This window comes from Brassica napus, chromosome C4 (assembly GCF_020379485.1).
Source record: "Brassica napus cultivar Da-Ae chromosome C4, Da-Ae, whole genome shotgun sequence".
In the NCBI taxonomy this organism is placed as follows: Eukaryota; Viridiplantae; Streptophyta; class Magnoliopsida; order Brassicales; family Brassicaceae; genus Brassica; species Brassica napus.
The window spans coordinates 45,967,850-45,989,802 of record NC_063447.1 but is presented as its reverse complement, the minus strand read 5'-3'; the positions used below and the strand labels follow the sequence as shown (position 1 = coordinate 45,989,802).

Below are 21,953 nucleotides of genomic sequence, written 5' to 3'. Positions count from 1 at the left end.
TCTATACCCTGGTCCGGGTGACTTGCTTGACACAACCAGCACTACCTGGTTCAAATTTTTAAGTGATCTCTCCCTCGTCATCCCGTCGATTCTTGTAGAAGGATGGGTTCATGATTGGCCGACATACCGCGCCATTCCCAATCATATTAAGGAACACTGGTTTCTTCAACTCGCTGTAAGGACGGGATATGTGTCCATATTAGATATATTAATAGTTTGTCCACTCTGTCTACATTAGCTGTGTTCTTAACATCAGTTTTGTAATATTTTTTGTTGTAGCGCAAAAGCACGTGGGATCGAAGGCATAATTCGACAGTTTGGACACATTTTAATCTTGTGGCCAGAACGCTATTTTGTTGCCAGATGCGCCATTTCTAGAGTTTGGCGTGATCTCGTCCACATGTTTGAAGAGTTTGGTCCTGACAATTTTGGTTTCTGAGAGTGATGCGTTGTCTGTATTTTGAACCTGATATTTTATGTTTCTGAATGTAATTCGACATGTCGAATTCGTATTAACTTATGTATTGTAATTCAGCCGTATCTGTTAACATAACTCAGCCACAACTTTAAGTTAACTCAGTCAAAACGTATAAGGTAATTCAGCTGTGAATGTTAATATAACTCAGCCACAACGTTAAGTTAACTCAGCCAAAACGTACTAATCTAACTCAGTCGTGAATGTTTTAGTGAAGGTCTATACCACAACGTAGATTATCGCTCGCCCATTTCATTATTAATGAGACGTTTCCACTTGTTTGATTGGACTAAGTTGTCGATTAATTATGGCGTGTGAGGAATAACTCCGCCAACAATATGAGAATATCGAGACTAATTATGATGAGTTTGAAATAAACTGCTGGCACGCATGTGTCGAGTAATTTACAATGTCGAGACATTAAATTTTTATATATTTAATACTTAAAAAGGAAAAAAAAGTAAACGTTGTTGTTTCACGATGTCGTCTTCTTACTCACCCTAAAGTCACACTAATGTTTTTTTTTGAAATTTTATTGAGAATAAAAATGTCTTCCTCATCCTGCGTTTCAAAAAATTCTTACAGACGACGTTTGAACGCGGAAAGAGGAACGCCGATACAATGTTGGTGTGGTGAACCCTCTAAAATTTTTACTCAAAATTTATACAAATCCAGAAAGATTGTACTATTGCTGCGCTAAAGGATATAGCAAGGTTTGTTTTGGTTCTTATTTCGCATGTTCTGTAACGTAATACTTAGATCTAGGTTATATTTGTTAAAACATAGACATTTACTCAAATGGGCGGATGAGTGTTTGGTGGTAGAGGTTGAGGATATTAAGTCACTGATAAGTGGCATGAACAAAGACATCTCCGAATTCAGACTTAACGTTGCTCGTTTGGAGAAAGAGATTGAAGGACTGAAGACGGAATCTGGGAGAAAAGGAGAAGAATGTATGAGTCAGGGTCGGTCTTTGAGGAATGTGGTTGTTTGTGGGGTTAGAATGGCGTTACTTTGCTACTACTACTATTGTGTGTAGTCGTGTTTTGTAATTATAAGTCAGCCTAGGTTTTATGTAACTCAGACTTAACGTATTAAATAACTCAGGCTTCATACTAATGATAAGTCAGCCTATGTTTTATGTAATTATAAGTCAGCCTATGTTTTATGAAGACTTACGCCGTAACCTTTATTAAGTCAGATCTAATTCAGTCGTGATTACACAATAACTCAGCCACAATTAAACTATGCCTATGTTTTATGTAATTATAAGTCAGCCTATGTTTTATGTAACTCAACCGTCATTAAACAGTAACTCAACCGTCATTAAACAATAACTCAGCCTTCAATACATTAATTTGTTGTTCGACATACATAATGGCATAGCAAAGAACATGAGAACTTTACATCTTTGCCACTTCTTTGTGTCCCTAAACAGGCTTATCGGTTCAAAATCACGTAAGAACATGCATATCTCTTTGATCCAAAAACAGCGGTCACACATGTTGTTATCCTTAGTCACATCAATGTGCCACAAGCAGAGACATTATCGCTCCACAAGATTTGCACATTGGCCCTATTTTGACGGAACTCGTCAGAATGCCACAAACCCCATCCCCATTTGACAGATCACACTAGTTTCTCGATCCTATCAACTATTTCTCTTGGAATACCATCAAAATACTGCCCATCACACCAAAAGATTGCTCGAGTAATTGCGTGTGTATACACAGCACGCTTATATCATGCATCTGCTGCACGCTTTATTACAGAAAGCCCTACTTCTTTAAGGCTGAATGAGAAGAAAAACTGTACACCTTTTATATAAAGTGTGCCTGGATTTCTCTCAGCGTAGCAAGTTTTCAACAACTCAGCAGGCATATTGAGCCCCCATGGAACGGATAATACATCGTAAAAATGGCATACACTACGCCGATCTGCGAACGCCTTCATCAACTTGCACGATGCTCTGAGGCCATAGAGATCTTGGAAGGAGTTACCGGGCACACGTTCAACCACCAACGCCTGAATTTCTTCAGGCATTTCAAGAATCAGGAAATATTCAATTTACTCTCAGGGGGGTGAAATTGATTTAGAGAGAGAGAGCAATTCTGTAAAACAATAGAGAGTTGAACATGTAATTGTTCCTTATTTACCAGCAGCACAACGGTTTTCATATTGCGACTTGTCTTATTTTGGGCGGGAAGTTATTCCATAACCCAGTCGTAATCTATTTCATTCAATAAATCAGCCGTTTATTATAATATCTCAGACGTTTCGTATTTCAAGACATCAATAATTACGTATGAGCTATTAAGTTATGTAGGGACTATTAAGTACGTTTTTCGATGTTTTCGCCATTTTCCTCAATTGTAACTGGCTAATTATGTCGCCATTGTTCTTGGCGTGTAAAAGAAATGTATTTATAATAACCCAGCCGTAATGTATTTCATTCAATAAATCAGCCGTTTATTATAATAACTCAGACGTTTCGTATTTCAAGACATCAATAATTACGTAGGGGCTATTAAGTTATGTAGGGACTATTAAGTACGTTTTTCGATGTTTTCGCCATTTCCTCAGCTGTAAATGGCTAATTATGCCGCCATTGTTTTGGCGTGTAAAAACGTCAAAAAATGAAAATCAAAACCCACCCGTAATACAAAAACATGAAAACAAAACCCAGCCGTAATACAAAAACTTGAAAATCCAAAACCCACCCGTAATAGAAGAACATGAAAATCGAAAACCCAGCCGTAATAGAAGAACATGAAAATCCAAAAGTCAGCCGTAAAAGAAGAACTTGAAAACCAAAAACCCAGTCGTAATACAAAAACATGAAAATCCCTACAACATTTGCTTACATCGGACAAGTTTTCGCATTATGTCCACTCTGTCTACATCGAGAACATGTGTGTTCTTTCCTAGGACGTTTGTTTGCAAGTGCAACTTCTAAAGCAGATTTCATCCTATTTTTCTTAGGTCTTCCTGGTTGTTGACGAATAGACGGGGGCAAGCACGGTTGGTTAGCCACGATTTCTAGAACAGGTTGCGATGAGTCAACCGGCATGACCGATTCATCGTATGCGCTCACCAAATAAGCGATGTTATAGTAAGGACTGCACAGGGATATACGACAAACATTCATGTACTCCGCGGCTGCGATTGCGTGTACACATTGTAATTTTTCACGTTCGAAACGCCGACATGTGCACTTTCGCTCTACCAAATTAACAGCATTCAAATACTCGCCAGAAGATCAATATTTAACTTCAGTGTGATGATCATCAATCCTTTGTACCGTCAAATCTCTGGTGGCAGTTACACGACCCTATTAAGAAAAATAGAATAAATGTGAAACGGCTGACTTATTACATATAAAGGCTGACTTAAGAACTATAATGCTGACTTAAGAACTATAATGGTTGTCTTACGTTTACTATTTCGACTGACTTACATGTAGTAGTTTCTCCACACCACGCGTTAGCGTGGTTGGCTGCGATCTGGCATCCTCTCTTCGTTCAGCAAACCATCTGGTCATCATAACCCGTATTGATTATAATATTTGAACAATGTTAAGACCTATAGCATTAGACAATGCTCTGTTCATTAATTCCGCTATGTTCGTAGTCATCAAATTGTACCTCTCGCCCAGGAAATAAACACGCGTCCACAGCCGGACATCAGCTCTTTGGAGGTAGCCGTGGAGTGCAGGATTAACCGCTTCAATCTCCTCGAAAATCGCAGTAAAGTCAGACATCCTAAAACATCTCGCCGCTTTCTTCACCAGACGAAATACATCTTTTCCTTTGTACCGTCCCAATATGTTCTTATATAAATGGTAGGTGCATATTCCCCGAGCAACTAACGGATACACATTTCTAATTGCTTTCCCTATCGAGTTATGCCTATCCGAGATTATCGCAAGACCCTCGTCGTCAGGAATCAAAAGTTTTAGTTGCGAAAAAAACCAATGCCACGAATCATCATTTTCAGTGTCAACCACTGCGAAGGCTATTGGAAAAATCTGAAAGTTACCATCCTGAGCTAGTGCTGTGAGTAACGTCCCTTTGTATTTACCATTAAGAAACATACCGTCGACGACAACAACTTTGCGCATGAAAGGAAACCCATTTACGCTCGTACCAAACGCAAGAAACACATACATGAATCTTCCAAGCTCATCAATTTGAAGACGTGTAACTGTACTCGGATTTGCCCTTCTTACTTATCATGTATAAGTAAGAAGGCAAGCTTTCAAACCCCTCTCAGGTGTTCCCTCATCGATTTCCCCTGCAAATTTCAGCGCCCGGTGTGATTTCCAATAATCCATCTGTTCACATGAAAAAATGATACACATAACTCAGTCGCTTCACAAAATTAAGACAGCCACAATGTAAAAATAACTCAACCCTAGCTTTATTATAACCCAGCCGCATTGTATTAATATGTCAGCCGCTACGTTTCATATTACTCAGCCATATCGTTATAATACTCAGCCACATCAAAGCGATTACCTTGACACCAAACTGCTTAGTGATAGCTATTCCGACACTCGTAGGGCAAACGGTCGGACCAACGTCGCCGAGAAAGTTCTGGTACAACTTTCCCAAAATATCAGGCGTTGCTTGTCGAGATCGATTAGAACGCTCAGTGCAAGAACATGTATGATTCGAATCGTAAATACGAACATAAAACTCTGGGGATTCCCCTTGGGTAAAAGCACGAACTCTCCAGAGATATCCATCAACCCAACACTTAACAACGTATGATGTCGGGGTCGATCAAAATCAAATCGATATCTCACTGTAAGAAGTTTCAATCGTCTCTCCAAATCGTCTTTACTCTCGTATCGTTGCCCTACCGCAAGGTCTATCGACGACATCTCCAACTTTAGAACCTCCAGATTCCCTTTAGGTCCGCTCATCGACAAGTTCTGATATCTCTTCTTGGGAGGTAGCGTTGGTGAATCTTCGTTTTCTGTAGGAGACTCACCGTATGAGCTGAAGTTATCATCTTCAGATGACGCACCGTCCGAGTCGTCGAACATATCAAATCGGCTTTCAAATTCATCATCTTCTTCGTTTTCTTTGCCTATTTCATCTTCTCTGACTATGTCGTGTATTTCTCCTTCCACATTACTAGAGCAGTCATTCTCATTGTCCTCTTGTACCTTCTCAAAACTGCAACCATCTCAACTCCCACTGTAGTTTTTGTCTCTGGACTGAACTTCTGAAGCTTCTACTTCTGAGCAGTCATTCTCGTTACTCTTCTCTCTTGCTTTGTCATCCTTGTTCTCCGTAATCTCCACACAGAGACGTAGTTGTTCTATTTTCTTTAGGCTTATAAAACCTTGCAATTGTCGAGTATTGGACACGTAAACTAGTGGAGTGTCGTGCGACATTGTTTTCAATGCTTTATTCGAAAACATGTAGCTAAGCTGAATATGATCCCTCAAATAATTCAATCCGTAATCATCGAGAACAGACTTTGTGAAATATTCATGTGTTGTTTTCCCATCTAAATGAAGAACTCTACACCCTCTTCTGTCGACGTTGAATACATATCTGTTTTTCTTAATCCAGTTACCGGAAACAATAACTACCGGATCCATAACCAACTGAGACAGATGAAAACGATAGATAAATAACATGAAGAAGAACATGAACAGTCTCATAAACCAAGTTGTAAATTTCGTTCGTTAGTGATGACATGGTAAATCCGAGTTGATGACATGGCGGATTCCTTGTATGTATCTTGGATTTTTTTACAAAACTCAGCCAAAAAGTTAGCATTATCTCAGCCTTTATGTAACAATAACTCAGCCGTCTCGCATTTAAATAACTCAGTCATGTCGTATTTATATATCACTGCCAAGTAACGATAACTCAGTCATTATGAAATTAAAACTCAGCCGTAATTGTAGAGAACCCAGCCATAAACAAAAATCAGCCGTAATTAAAAGACAACTCATCAATAAAGTAAAATATAACCCAGCCGTAATAATGTCATAGCAAAGTACATTAAAAAAATATAAGATTACGTAGTTAAAAGACAACTCATCAATAAAGTAAAATATAACCCAACCGTAATAATGTCATAGCAAAGTACATTAAAAAAATATAAGATTCTGATACAATCCATCTTCACCACTCCCTTGTGTCCCTAATCACGCTCATCGGTTCAAACTCACGGAAGAATAGCCCCACCTCTTTGATCCAGAAACAGCGGTTACACATTTTGTCACCCTTACTGTTTTCAATGAACCACAAGACCCAATCTCGCTCCAAAACATGAACACATTGGCAACTATAGAACAAAGGAACAATGGTTGAAATGAACTCGTTCCTCTTTGCCAGAAACTCGTCACCTTGAAGAGAACCCCATGCCCATTTTAGAGATCAAACTAGTTTCCCGATCCTATCAACTGATTCCCTTGTAAAGCGAGCAAAACACTCCTCATCACCCCAAAAACATTTTCTAGTCATTGCGTATGTATACACAGCACGCTCATATCTTTCATCCGCTGCAAGCTTCATGTAAGCACGTCTTTCTTCCTGAAGGTTAAATGTGAAGAAAAACTGTACACCCTTCATATAAAGTGTGCTTGGATTTCTCTCAGTTTTGTAAGTTTTCAACAACTCAGCAGGCATATTGAGTCCACAGGGAACAGATAATACATCGTAAAAATGGCATACACTACGCCGATCTGCTAACGCCTTCATCAACTTGCACGATGCTCTGAGGCCATAGAGATCTTGGAAGGAGTTACCGGCCACACGTTCAACCACTAATGCATGAATCTCTTCAGGCAATTCAAGAATCTGGAAATAATCCATTAATGTAACGTTAATATAACTAAGCAATGATGGTTGATATAACTCAGCCATGTTGGTTAATATAACATCGAGGTCTTCATAGAGATCGAGACGGTAATACTTTATTATTTAACTCAGAATATAACTCATCCGTTAATATTATCGGGACGGCTGAGTGTGTCAAATACGGCAAAAGTGTGGAAAATACGGCTTAGAACTAATATCGAGGCCTTTATAATACTTTAGTATTTAAAACCTGATTTAACATTCACGGTAATACTTTTCTATAATATTAAACGTCCATTATAATAATGGGACGTTTCGTCTTTCTTGATTTGACCGTGTTGATAATTAATTATGGCGCTTCAAAAGTGTAGAAAATACGGCTCAGAACTAATATTGAGGCCTTTATAACATCGAGACGATAATACTTTATTATTTACAAAGTTTGATAAGACTTTGCATTAACGATAACTCAGACATAATTAAACGATAACTCAGCCGTAAATTAACGATAGGTCAGCCGTAAATTAACGATAACTCAGCCGTAAATTAAACGATAACTCCGACATAATTAAATGATAATTAAAAGACTACATTTTTATTTCTCCCAACAACAACTAATACATCAAACAGTTCACCCTAAGACCCTCGATAAGTGCTACGATCTCACTTATGTCGTTCTTCATATCAGCTAAGTCTACTTTAATGTCGGCCAAATCTTGCTCCATCGTTGCCAGTTTGTTTGCCACAACTACAAACTCTTCATCATGTGCTTCATCAAGCCATTTGAAAACATGGTTTTCACCCGAAATTGCTCCACAACGATAAAACCTTCTTCCCGGATTCCTTGCGGTATTTGACGTTAACACAACAGTAGCAGCTCCACAGTCACACCTCCTTGGAATTCCACGCCCTAGATCCATCGAATTCTAGTTCACAATACACAAAAATGATTGAAACTATACCAAGGCGAAACACAAAATGCTCAAAGCGATTTTATAGAATCAAGTAAAAAAAAGTATATGATCTCAGATTTGACGAAAGAGACTTACAGTTAATCATCTCTTCTGAAGAATCCTAATTTTCAAATTTGGGGGTTTTTTGGAATGAGCCTCGATTTTAACTTCTGTGAGCTAACATGTCGACGTTTTCTCTTTAAATGAAACAGAGCGTTTTGTTTTAACGGAGAAACGTGAACTGTTGACGACAAAGGTTACAGAGGGGCGAAAACATTAACGGACATAAAAATATATCAGACTTAATTAAACGATAACTCAGCCGTAAATTAACGATAACTTTGACATAATTAATGATAACTCAGCAATATAAATTAACGATAACTCAGACATAATTAAATGATAATTCAGCCGTAATTAAACGAAAACTCAGCCGTAACCATTAACATAAACTCATACATAAATATGTTGTTCTACATACATAATGGCATAACAAAGAACAAAAAAATATAGGTTTCTGATACAATGCAACTTCACCACTTCCTTGTGTCCCTAATCAAACTAATTGGTTCAAAGTCACGGAAGAACAGCCCCACCACTTTGATCCAGAAACAGCGGTCACACATGTTGTCATCCTTAGTGGTATCAATGTGCCACAAGCAAAGACATTCTCGCTTCAAAAGAGGAGCACATTGGCAACTGCAGAACGACGGAACAAACGCTCAAATGAACTCGGCCCTCTTTGCACGGAACACGTCACCGTGCCACAAACCCCATCCCCATTTCAAAGATCGCACTAATTTCCCGATCCTGATAATGGATTCCCTTGGAAAACGAGCAAAATACTCCTCATCATCATCAAAGATTTTCCGAGTCATTGCGTGTGTATACACACACGCTCATATCTTGCATCCGCTGCAAGCTTCATGAGAGCAACTCCTTCTTCTTCAGGTCTAATGTGAAGACAAACTGAACACCCTTTATAAAAAGTGTGCTTGGATTTCTCTCAGCGTAGCAAGTTTTCAACAACTCAGCAGGCATATTGAGTCCCTAGGGAACTGATAACACATCGTAAAAATGGCATACCCTACGCCGATCTGCGAACGCCTTCATCAAATTGCACGATGCTCTGAGGCCATAGAGATCTTGGAAGGAGTGACCGGCTACACGTTCAACCACCAACGCCTGAATTTCTTCAGGCATTTCAAGAATCGGAAATATTCCATTGATGAAGAGAGGGGTGATAGAGAGTAATTGTGTAAAATAGAGATAGAGAGTAATTGTGTAAATTAGAGAGTTTAAAGCTGTACTGTTCGAGTAGACACATTATTTTTAGGCAAATAACGGTAATATTATCGCGACGTTTCGGTTTGCGACGTTTTGTTTTTTGAGCAGGAAATTAATCCATAACTCATCCACTCAGCCGTATCACAAAACATTAAACCACAAAACTCAGTCGTGTCACAGAAACATAAAAAAACCATAACTCAGCTGTAATACGAAAACATTAAAATACATAACCGAGCCGTAATATAAAAACATACGATAGTGCTCTGTTCATCGTAACTCCCACTGTAGTTTTCGTCTCTGGATTCAACATCTGAAACTTCTGCTTCTGAGCTAAACTGAAAAACGTTTTACTCGTCTCTCTCTTGCTCTGTCATTCCGATTCATTTCTGGGTCCTTGTTCTCCGTAAACTGGTGGAGCGTCGTGCGCAATTGTTTTCTGATGCCTCAATTCATTCAATTCGTAATCATCGAGTACAGACTTTACGAATTCTTCATGTTTTGTTCTCATATAAATGAAGAACTCTACACCATCTACTGTCGGCGTTGAATAGATATCTGTTTTTCTTAATCCAGTTACCAGAAAACAGAAACAATTACTGGATCCATAGATCTCTGAGAAGATGAAGAATAGATGAAGAAGATAAGAGATAGATAGATAAAGAAGATGAAGAAAGAGGACACACACAAACCTAGTTGTAAAGTAGTTCGTTAGGAGTGACATGGCAAATCCGAGTTGATGACATGGCGGATGACATGGAAAATCACTTAATCAGCCGACAAACGAATATATAACTTAGCCTACGTAATCAGTTCTCATGTACAATGTAAGTCAGCCGAACCGTGGATACTATTTCAGTAATTAATCTTTTGATCCGAAACCAGCCGTAATTAGGATGAAAAACCATAAATCAGCCGTCAAACGAATGCTATTCTAGTAATTAATCTTTCGCTAATAAGTCAGTTGTAAACAAGCAGAGTTTACTGTTAATCCATCCTATTACGGATGATTAAATATAAATTCAGCCGTAACAACATCCCATTAGCCAGCCGTAAATTAAACAACTCAGCCAGTCGTAATTCATTAACTCAGCCGTGGAAACATAACTCAGCTGTGTCTTAACTATAACTCAGCCGAATATTCCAGCAATCAAACCGCCGATGTATAAGTCAGCCGTAACTTACGTCTGTAAGTCAGTCGTTATCCCATAAATCAGCCACATTTCTGTAAATCAGCCGTACCGGGCGGCTGACTTATGTTCTTAAATCAACATTTTCCTCTGAAGTCAGCCGCGTTTATTAATTCAGCCGACACGTAGCAATAAATCAGCCGTAACGAAGTATGTAGTTATTTACGGCTGACTTAATGAAAACACGGAACCAAATTCTTACGTGGCGCCGGGTTTTTGCTTACGTGGCAGCGAAAAGTAATGACATTCTTGTAAATACGTTTTTTCTAATAACGTAAAAAAAAAGTACGCTTGGTATTTAAAAAATACCAATAATAAAAAAAAATTTGTATGGTTCTAGTCAATTGTCCTAATCATGTTTGAATAAACTTCCCTATATAGATATATGATATGTTTTACCTTGAAAGCTTAAGCTCTTTTGTTACTTCTGTTGCTTTTTTTCCTCTATAGTTATTCGAGAATACTAGTGCATTGCTATAAGTGGATTAATATGAAGATTCTTACTAGCAATTACAGCTGTGACCATGTGTGCGGAACCAAACGGGCTTAGCTTGTAAGTTATGTTTTATTATCCAAACTATCTTTTATGTTCCCTTCTTGAATAATCTTAGAACATGACAGAGACACCAAGAGCAGTTGATAAACCAGACAAAAACGCTGGCAGATCTGAGGCTGATGCAGCCGTCACAAGCTTTCCGTCAGTCACACATCCCTTTGACACAACAGCTTCACCTCCAGCCACCTTTACCATGACCTTCATCCCCTTTCCACTAGCGCATCGCTTCCCCTAGAGTTTCATTAAAAGAAATGTCACATGACCAAGAAATGATACTAGATACATGACTTTATATACACATTCATGATCATATTGTTTCCTCCATCTACCAAAAACTAAATCACATTTTGCATAGTCGATGCAAATAAATTACAATTCACTAGATGGTGAAGAAGTAGTGACTTACCTTAAGTACACCGGTGGCTGCAAGCAGCAATTTACCCTGTCCAATAGCTGCAAAGACCTTATCTTTCTCATCAAACTTCTTGACCAAAGCAACAGCCTTTGGATTCATCACTAGTAGCTCAGGTGATCTCCCTCCTGGAACCACTACACAGTCATAGTCATCAACGCATACATCGTCCCAACACGCAGTCACAAGGAAGTTGTGCCCTCGCTTTTCTGCAGGAAGCTGCCTTGCCTCCTCAAGGTCATAAACTAATGTTGCACACATCTCTCCCTTCTTCTTGTTCGGTGTCACTGCATCCACTTTACATCCTAAAGCTTGTAGTGCTCTAAATGGTACATTGATCCCATAGTCCTCTACATAGTCCTTCAAATCCAACACAACACCAACTATTCAAAGCAGCCCTAGGATTATATACCAAATCAGCCGCCGAACAAAAATTTTGGTTTCGGTTAAGAACCGTTATGAGTTCAGTTTTCAATTTGGCAAACTTTTGAAAAATCCGTTTTTTTGGTTTGATAATCGATTAGTTTGGTTCTGTAACAAAAAAAGTTAACCAACTTCGGAGCAAAATAACAAAAAGATTCCAAACTAACCAAGGAAAATAAACCGAATATTAACCAGTTTTAAACATGCATGTTTAAACCAAAATTTAATTGAAAAAATAAAATTAACAAAATTCCAAACCAAAATAACAAAAAAAAACTGATCAAAACTAACCAAGGAAAATAACCAAATATAACCAAAATTTGTTTTGGTCTAATTCGGTGAGATTGTGGATAAACTGAACTAACCGAAGATTGAATTGTCCTAACCGATTTAACAGAATAAACCAAAACCGATGCCTAATTCAAACATACTATAGAACAAGAACATACAGTAAAACTCGAACTTACCCCAATGAGGAAAAGCACAGAAGCTTGATTCTCCTTCAAGCTCGAGACTTGCCCCCCAAGAGACTCCAGCAAAACCCTAACCCCGTGACCAAGCGTCGGCCATCCAACCATACTCACGACATTCCCGTCCTTGACGCAGTCCGTGATCTCGAACATGTTCTGTATCCCAGGCTGCTGCCACCACTCGCCGCCGGAGAATTCGATCAGAGGCTTCATGCTCTCGAACGCCGTGCACTTCACACCTCACGGCGAGAGCTCCGGCGGCCATCAGCATGACCTGGCTATGGCAGCTGGTGAAGATCAGCTTCTTGAGCTCGGCGAACCGAGCAACGAGGTCGACGCACCTCTCGTCGGCGCTGAGAATCTCCGTGAACCGTCCCCCGGGGATGATGATGGCGTCGTAGTTATCGGGAGTGACGTCATCGAAGCTGGCGGTTAAAGTCAACTGGTCAACGACTAGCTCCGTGTATAGCTCCAGGCCCGTGAAATCGTGGGCAGCCATAACGCAGCGATCGCCGGAGTTGCGGTTGGGGGAAACGCAGTGGACGCTGACGCCGAACGATTGGAGATGTAGAGAGGAACCAGGGTCTCGTACGCTTCCATGTAGTCTCCGCATAGCAGTAAAGCCGATTTCTGAACCAACGATCCCATCGTTGAAGTTGTCTGTACCGAACAAATCACTCTTGAGGATTATTTGGTTTATATAGACAAATAATATTTATTGTTTTTGTTTCTTATACATATTGTATTTGTAAATGACATGTGGGAATTTTGCATACCCACCAACTCAGTTTCACCAACTTTTTTCAGCTGTTTCAAAGTCCAAATGTTCAAGTTCATATTACAAAGATCTCAGTGTTATAATTAACTATAATTACATTTTAATGGTAGGTACTTTACAGTGGATATTAGGGATACTAATACCCCAATATATCTCTAAGTACAGTAATATATTATATATTAAATTAGATGTTTTTCAATTAAAAACCAATAGAAAATAAGTTGATTAACTCATAACATCACTTACATACTACAATTTTATCTCAATCACCTCCATTCAAGATGATGAGTCTCGACTATTAATTTGGAATACTTTTGCAAATGTTAATAGATCAGTTTTTGGTTAAATTGATTATGGGTTGGACTTTTAATTTATACAGTTTTAAGTTAATGAATCTCCAACTAAAATCATTAACATTAACTAAAGTGGCTCATAACATATAACATTTATATACTAATTAAGATCATTTCTAACTTTGATATAAGACTTTGTCTCTAATACTAAATGTTAATTTATTCAACTGCAAACAAATACTTTAGTCAGAAACATACATTAATATATAAGTTTGGACATTAGTAACCGTTCTGGCGGAAACGAACGCTGGAGTTACCAACAAGGCAACAACCATGCATTGTATTGGTTTGTTTAATTGACATTTTTTTTTTTGATAAGTTTGTTTTATTGGCATTACGCTATAGAGTAATTGTGGTCCATATATGAGTACCCAACTCTGACCCGGTTCTCCCTTAAGTCTGCAGTCACTATACTTCCAATCTAAAGCACGAAAACATTAAAGCTCGGGTTCTCTCTTTTTATCACTGAAGCCGCATCGTCTCCATGTGTTCCCACAAGCTCCGGCCACGTCTTCACTACATGAAGTCAAAGCTACGACGTACGTTAATTAATTATATCGATCATTTAGTTACGTTTGGCATTTTAGAGATCCATCCACAATAACACATAAAACTGATATAATTAGATTAATTGTTACATCATAACATAGCACGTGAACATGAAAAACAAAAGGAGAGATTAGTCAGCGTAACTAAGAAAATATTAGTTTAGAAAAATAACAAAAAGAGGCATTTGATTAGAAGGTAAAAAATAGGATGAACAAACCAATAAAAGCGGTAACCAATAACACAATATGATGTTGCACCAAAAAAAAATAGGGCAATTCTCTCAAATAGTTTTTTTAAGTTTTTGTCACAAAATAGTTCTCAAAAATAAAATGACCAAAATAGCATTTTTTTATTTTGAAAATTTTAATTTTTTATTTTCTTAAAATTTGAAACTCTATCCCCAAAATCTCGCCCCTTAACTCTAAATCTTAAGTCTAGATTAGTTAATTATAAGGTTAAATTAATAAAATTTATTTCGGTCATTTTTTTCATTGACAGTTATTTTTACGACAAAAATTAAAAAAAAATTATGTTAGGGAATTTCTCAAAAAATAACACAATATGATTAAAGGAAAAAAACTTACAAGCATTTTTATTATATATCTAAGTCGTAATGTATCTGGTATGGTCGTCTTTGGGAATCTGAGTTCATTTTATAGAATGTGATACGTATATGTCGTTTAAGTGCCCTCCGCTAGCTTGCAGATCAAAAGTCAAAACTTTAGCCTTTTAATTAACAGAAATAATTTAACTAGCCAGCTATTAATACATCCATGACTTTTATTATTTGTTTGGCAAAGATTTTAATACATCCTTTGACATTGTCAAGCTTTGAATATCTTTGATTGTCAATCAATATCCACAATTTGATTGAGATAAACAAAAAAAATAGAGCATTCGTCGACCTAGAGAAAGGGGATCGCATCCCTCTGACCTTTATACGTCTGAGTTCAGTTGTCATTAGGAACGTGTAAACCACTTTGTTTGGAACACGCGCGTAGACGTTTAGTTAATGTGTGATGGATTAGCAGGAATCTCCTGTGAAGGGCAGGCAGGCATGCCCACTCCCAAAAATACTCAGTGTTTGATCTCTAACTTAGTAACCTTCGATTTTGAAAAATCCGTTACCGGATACAAGTGCTAATCCGTGATTATTATCATATTTGGATGGGAAAGTATCTTCTATATTTCTTTCTTTCTAAATGGTAGATTGGTTTTATTACATTTGCTAACGGTTGCAGTTGCATGCATTTGACACACAAAAAACAAATAAAACTTGAAACCTTTTGTTAGTCATACCGACCTTTTTCTAAATTTGTATTTCATAAGTTCTGCTTTAGTTAATCCACGGGATTTTAAAACTATTAAATAGTCCACAGATACTATTTCGTCTTCATTAGCTGTTTTTAAACTACAAATCAATATCTATTTTATATGATAGTTAGTATATGAAGCAATATAAGATGGTCTTATATAATTCAATGCTGATCCCTAGCTTTCTTAAGTGCTAAGTAGACATGAATATTATTCACTTGCAACCATTACCTTTATACAAACATTTATTTGGAACTTTGGACATTAGTAACCGTTCAGGTAACGAAAGCCGAAATGATTCACGCAAAGGATAACTTACATCATAGATTCATAACCAAACCAACAACAACTAAGCATTGTACATAGTATTTATTCTATTAAATAAAATAGTACGTATCAGCTTGGTCCGATACAAGTCTACCGACGGTAGGGTTTTGACGACGATACCTTCACTTCTTTATCAACCCTGACCAGACCCGGTCGCACCTGAAGTCTGCAGTCACCGGAGATCCATCCAAATTTCGACTGCCACTACAAGAAAACACATGCTTAACGAGGAAATTTAGCGAGGAAAAACAATCCTCGTAAATTTACGTCGATTTTACGAGGAATTTACGTGGAAAACTAAAGTCATCGTTATTTCCTCGTAACGTAACGACAAAAGTGTTTCGTCGTAAAGTGGATGTAACTTTACGAGTATTTTACGAGGAAAAACTATTTCCTCGTAAATACGACGTAAACTTTGCGTGTTTTTACGAGGAAATAGTTTACGTGTATTTAGCGAGGAAATTTTGAATCCACCAACTTTGTAGGTGTTACACGTTTTTTTTGGACACCTAATTAATTTTCGTCGTAAATTCATAGGAAAATTACAACTACCAGATTCGAATTTCCTATAAATATGGATGTTTGAACATCATTTTAAACACACACAACAACAAAAACGTGAAAGAAAAAAAATGGCTGGCTCCGGGACTATTTACGAGTTGCGGAAGTGGATGTATATGCATAGAGATGCTAACGGGAGAGTGACGAAAGAATACCTTGCGGGTCTGGAGACATTTATGCATCAAGCAGATTCAACACCGCTCGCCAAGAAAGTGGTAAGATGTTCTGTCCTTGTCGGAAATGCAACAATTCGAAACTGGCAAACCGTGAAAATGTTTGGAATCATTAAATAAATAGAGGTTTCACGCCAAATTACTATATCTCGTTTCAACATGGAGAAGGTTTTAATTATGATCAGAATGAAGCTAGTAGTAGTAATAGCAATTTTCAGGAAAAGAACCGGTTGATCATCATTTGCATAATGAACATAGTTACCATCAGGAGGAGATGGTAGATTATGATAGGGTTCATGATATGGTAGCTGATGCATTCGTAGCTCATGATGAAGATGAAGAACCTAATATAGATGCAAAAAAGTTTTACGAAATGTTAAACGCGGCGAATCAACCACTTTACAGTGGTTGTAGAGAAGGTCTCTCTAAATTGTCGTTAGCTGCTAGAATGATGAATATTAAAACTGATCACAATCTACCTGAAAGTTGCATGAACGAATGGGCGGACTTGTTTAAAGAGTATTTGCCAGAAGACAATGTGTCTGCTGATTCTTATTATGAGATTCAGAAACTGGTTTATAGTCTTGGGTTGCCTTCGGAGATGATAGATGTTTGCATCGACAACTGCATGATCTATTGGGGAGATGATGAGAAGCTAGAAGAATGTCGATTCTGCAAGAAGCCACGATTCAAGCCGCAAGGACGGGGACGTAATAGGGTACCGTACCAAAGGATGTGGTACCTACCAATTACAGACAGATTGAAAAGATTGTATCAATCAGAGCAGACTGCTGGAAAGATGAGATGGCATGCCGAGCATACTCAGACGGATGGTGAGATGACTCATCCATCAGATGCAAGAGCCTGGAAACATTTCAACAAAGTACATCCGGATTTCGCTACCAATATCCGGAATGTGTATCTCGGATTATGCACAGATGGATTTAGTCCGTTCGGAATGTCAGGGAGATAATATTCATTGTGGCCAGTCTTTCTTACTCCATACAACCTGCCACCGGAGATGTGCATGCAACGGGAGTTACTATTCTTGACCATATTAATACCTGGTCCGAACCATCCAAAAAGGTCCCTGAATGTTTTCCTACAACCACTGATAAAAGAATTGAAGGATTTGTGGTCAACAGGGGTGGGGACGTATGACTGTTCAACGAAGACGAATTTTACGATGCGAGCGATGCTTTTGTGGACCATAAGTGATTTTCCTGCCTATGGGATGTTGTCTGGATGGACTACACATGGGAGATTAGCTTGTCCATATTGTAATGGAACGACAGATGCGTTTCAACTGAAGAATGGTAGGAAGACAAGTTGGTTTGATTGTCACCGTCGATTTCTTCCCATTGGTCATCCTTACCAAGAAACAAGAATTTGTTTAGGCACAAAAGGGTTGTGAGAGACACTCCTCCTCCATATCTAACTGGAGAACAAATTGAAGCGCAAATCGACTACTACGGAGCTAACGAAACAGTTCGTTGGGGTGGTAATTGGCATGTCCCTCGTAATATGCATGATTCTTACGGTGTTCATCACAACTGGCACAAGAAGAGTATATTTTGGGAGTTGCCATATTGGAAGGATCTTCTTCTGCGCCACAACCTCGATGTGATGCATATAGAGAAGAATTTCTTTGAGAACATCATGAATACAATATTGAATGTCCCAGGGAAGACAAAAGACAACATAAAATCGAGGTTGGACTTGCCGGATATTTGCTCAAGAAGCGAGTTACATATTAAAAGCAATGGACAAGTTCCCGTTCCGATATTCAGATTATCTTCAGAAAAAAGTCGGTGTTGTTCAACTGGGTGGCATCAGAAGTGAAGTTCCCCGATGGGTATGTTTCGAATCTCTCTAGATGTTTGAAAAGGGTCAAAAGTTCTCCGGGATGAAGAGTCATGATTGTCATGTCTTTATGCAACGACTACTGCCCTTTGCATTTGCGGAGCTACTTCCAACAAACGTACATGAAGCACTTGCAGGTACGTAGTGTATTATATCATCACAATAATTTACAAAATAATATATGACTAACAATGTGTTTAATTTTTTTTGGAATATAAAAGGCATTGGAGCATTTTTCAGGGATCTGAGCACACGCACTCTTAAAGAAGAAGTTGTGGAACAGCTTCAGAGAACATTCCCATCTTATTGTGCAACTTGGAGAAGATATTTCCTCCCGGATTTTTTGACGTCATGGAGCATCTAGCTGTCCACCTCCCATATGAGGCATTGCTTCGTGGACCTGTACATTACGGATGGATGTATCAGTATGAGCGAGCCATGAAATATTTGAAGGGAAAAGCAAAGAACCTCGCCAAAGTTGAAGGTTCTATAATTGCTGGAAGTTTGACGGAAGAAGTTTCTCACTTCACATCGTACTACTTTGCGTCAAAAGTACGTACCCGGAGAAGAGCTCCAAGAAGATATGATGATGGTGGTGTTGCGCCAACATATGCAGTTGCTGGTGTTCCAGACATCTTTAGCCAGATTGGGCGACTCGGTGGGAAGTCTAAAGAGGTTTGGTGGTCGAGTGAACAAGACGCTCATAGTGCACACACCTATATTCTACTCAATTGCGAAGATCCATTGATGCGTTATTTTGAAAGGTAACATATATTGACACTTCGAAACACATATAAGTATAATTAATTGTATAATTGCGAGAGATTCATTCCTATAAAATGTGATTTTACAGCCTATTTGTTTCTCAAGTCGAAGAAACATTTCCTGGTATATCCACAAGTGACGTAGACAAAAGGAAAGATCAACACTTCATTAAGTGGTTGCGGAATCAGGTATTAACTCAAACTCTTTTTTCATACATGATCTGTATTTCATTAACATTCTCTTTATTTTTGCAGGTTGATTATGACGACGACGATGCAGATTATCCTAAGTGGTTACACGAAGTAATTCAATCTCCACTTGTAAAGGTCACCACATCACAGATGTATTTCACACGAGGCTATACTTTTCATACATATGAGTATGGTAGACAGCGGGCGACCAGTAACTATGGAATATGTGTGAAAGGGAAACAGATTTCTACGGGATCTTGACGGAGATTATTGAAGTCGAATTTCCAGGGATACTGAAGCTGAAATGCGTCCTCTTCAAATGTGAATGGTTCGACCCCGTCGTCAACAGAGGTGTTCGGTCTAACAAATTCGGTGTAGTTGATGTCAACGGTGGACGAAGGTACAACAAATTCGAGCCTTTCATCTTAGCTTCACAAGCAGACCAAGTTAGCTTCCTTCCATACCCTCGGATGAGAGATTCAGGTATAAATTGGTTAGCAGTGATCAAAGTTACACCTCGAGGACGAATCATCAGTGGAGAAGAACCACCATTGCAAGAAGAACAGATAAATGAAGTCGAGGAACCTGAACAAGAAATTGATGACATCCTTCTCATTGATCCGCATAATCACGAGTACGAAGATCTTACCGATGATGCCACAGACGAAGCTGTTGAAGACGAGTTTAATGAAAATGATGATGTTTCTAGTGATGACGAGAATGTCGATGTATCCGATTGATGTATTTGTTTTATGAATAAGATGAGGAGTTTGTTTTATGAATAAGATAATGTGGGGTTTGTTTTATGAATAAGGTAATGTGGGAGTTTGTTTTATGAATAAGCAAATGTGGGAATTGTGGTTTGGAATGGAAATAAAGATGGGGTTTGGAATATATGAAGTAGAAATAAGGAATATGGGTTTGGGGTTTGGGTTTTCGGATTCTAGGATTTAAACATAACACTCGTTAATTCCACGTAAGTACAAATCGTCGTAAATCCTCGTAGGTAAACGAGGAAATAACGACGAAATATAAAATAAAGAACGCGGGACTCGTTAATTCCACGTAAGCGGATATCGTCGTAATACCACGTAGGATGAAATCGTCGTAAAACCACATAGGATGAAATCGTCGTAAATATCACGTAAGACAACGAGGAAATAACGACGAAACTTAAAAATAAAGATGGGGTTTGGAATATATGAAGTAAAAAAAGGAATATGGGGTTCGATTTGGGGTTTCGGGTTTTGGGTTTGGGTTTTGGGTTTTGGATCTGGGTTTGGGGTTTCGGTCTAGGTTTGGGGTTTCGGGTTTGGGTTTCGGGTTTGGGGTTTCGGGTTTCGGTTTGGGGTTTCGGGTTTCGGGTTTGGGGATGGGGTTTCGGGTTTCGGGTTTCGGGTTTGGGTTTTGGGTTTCGGGTTTGGGATTCGGGTTTCGGGTTCAGGTTTGGGGTTTTGGGTGGGTTTGGGTTTTCGGGTTTCGTGTTTGGGTTTGGGTTTGGGGTTTGGGGTTTCGGGTTTGGGGTTTGGGGTTTCGGGTTTGGGGTTTCGGATTCTAGGGATTTAAACATAACACTCGTTAATTCCACGTAAGCACAATCATCATAAGACCATGTAGGATAAATCGTCGTAATACCACGTAGGATGAAATCGTCGTAAACACCACGTAAAAGGATTTAAACAAAAACTCGTTAATTCCACGTAAGCAGAAATGTCGTAAACACCACGTAAAAGGATTTAAACATATACTCGTTAATTCCACGTAAGCACAAATCGTCGTAAATACTCGTAGTGTAAAACTAGAAAAAAAGGAAAAGGAGAGAAATACCAGATTAACATGTGGCAAGACTTCCAGCAATTATAATACGTAAGTCTCGCCCACATGAATTCTAATATCTTCTCCTTTTCCTATTTTTTTCAAATATTTATAATTTGAATAGGATTTTGCTGAGGAATGTGATTTGAGATAGGGTGTGATTTGGGAGTTTGTGTGGCTTGAGAATGAGAGTTGTGGGTATATTTATAGGAAAGCAAGCCTCGTTAATTCCACGTAAGCAAAATCGTCGTTAATACCTCGTATAAAAAAACACGGGCCTTTGTGATTCCTCGCAATTTCCTCGTAAAAAAAAACACGGGCCTTTGTAACTGCTCGCTATTTCGTCGTAAACGTACGAGGAATTTGCGACGATATGTAATCTTATATATACCCCCCGAGCGCTCACTCTTTCTTTCCTCTCTACTTCCTCTCTACTTCCTCTCCATTTCGTAGCAATGGTAAGCCTCTCTGATTCCTCTCTAATTTGGTTAGTTTAGGATAGATTAGGTGGTTAGTATAGGGAATTTAGATAGGTTTGCGGATTTTATGTTATTTAGTGTTGATTAGGTGGATAATGTTGGGAAATATATTGTTGATGTTAATTTTAAAAATTTAATTTTTTCCCAGGTTCGAAAAGGAAGACTTACTGCCCATTACAGAGAGATCTTCGGTGA

The 21,953-nt window shown here is 38.5% G+C and overlaps 1 pseudogene; it reads right to left on the bottom strand.

The window, feature by feature from the left end:
* Positions 1-11,275: 11,275 nt before the first annotated feature.
* On the bottom strand, positions 11,276-13,253 carry LOC125586284 (annotated as a pseudogene).
* Between the last annotated feature and the right edge of the window lie 8,700 nt (positions 13,254-21,953).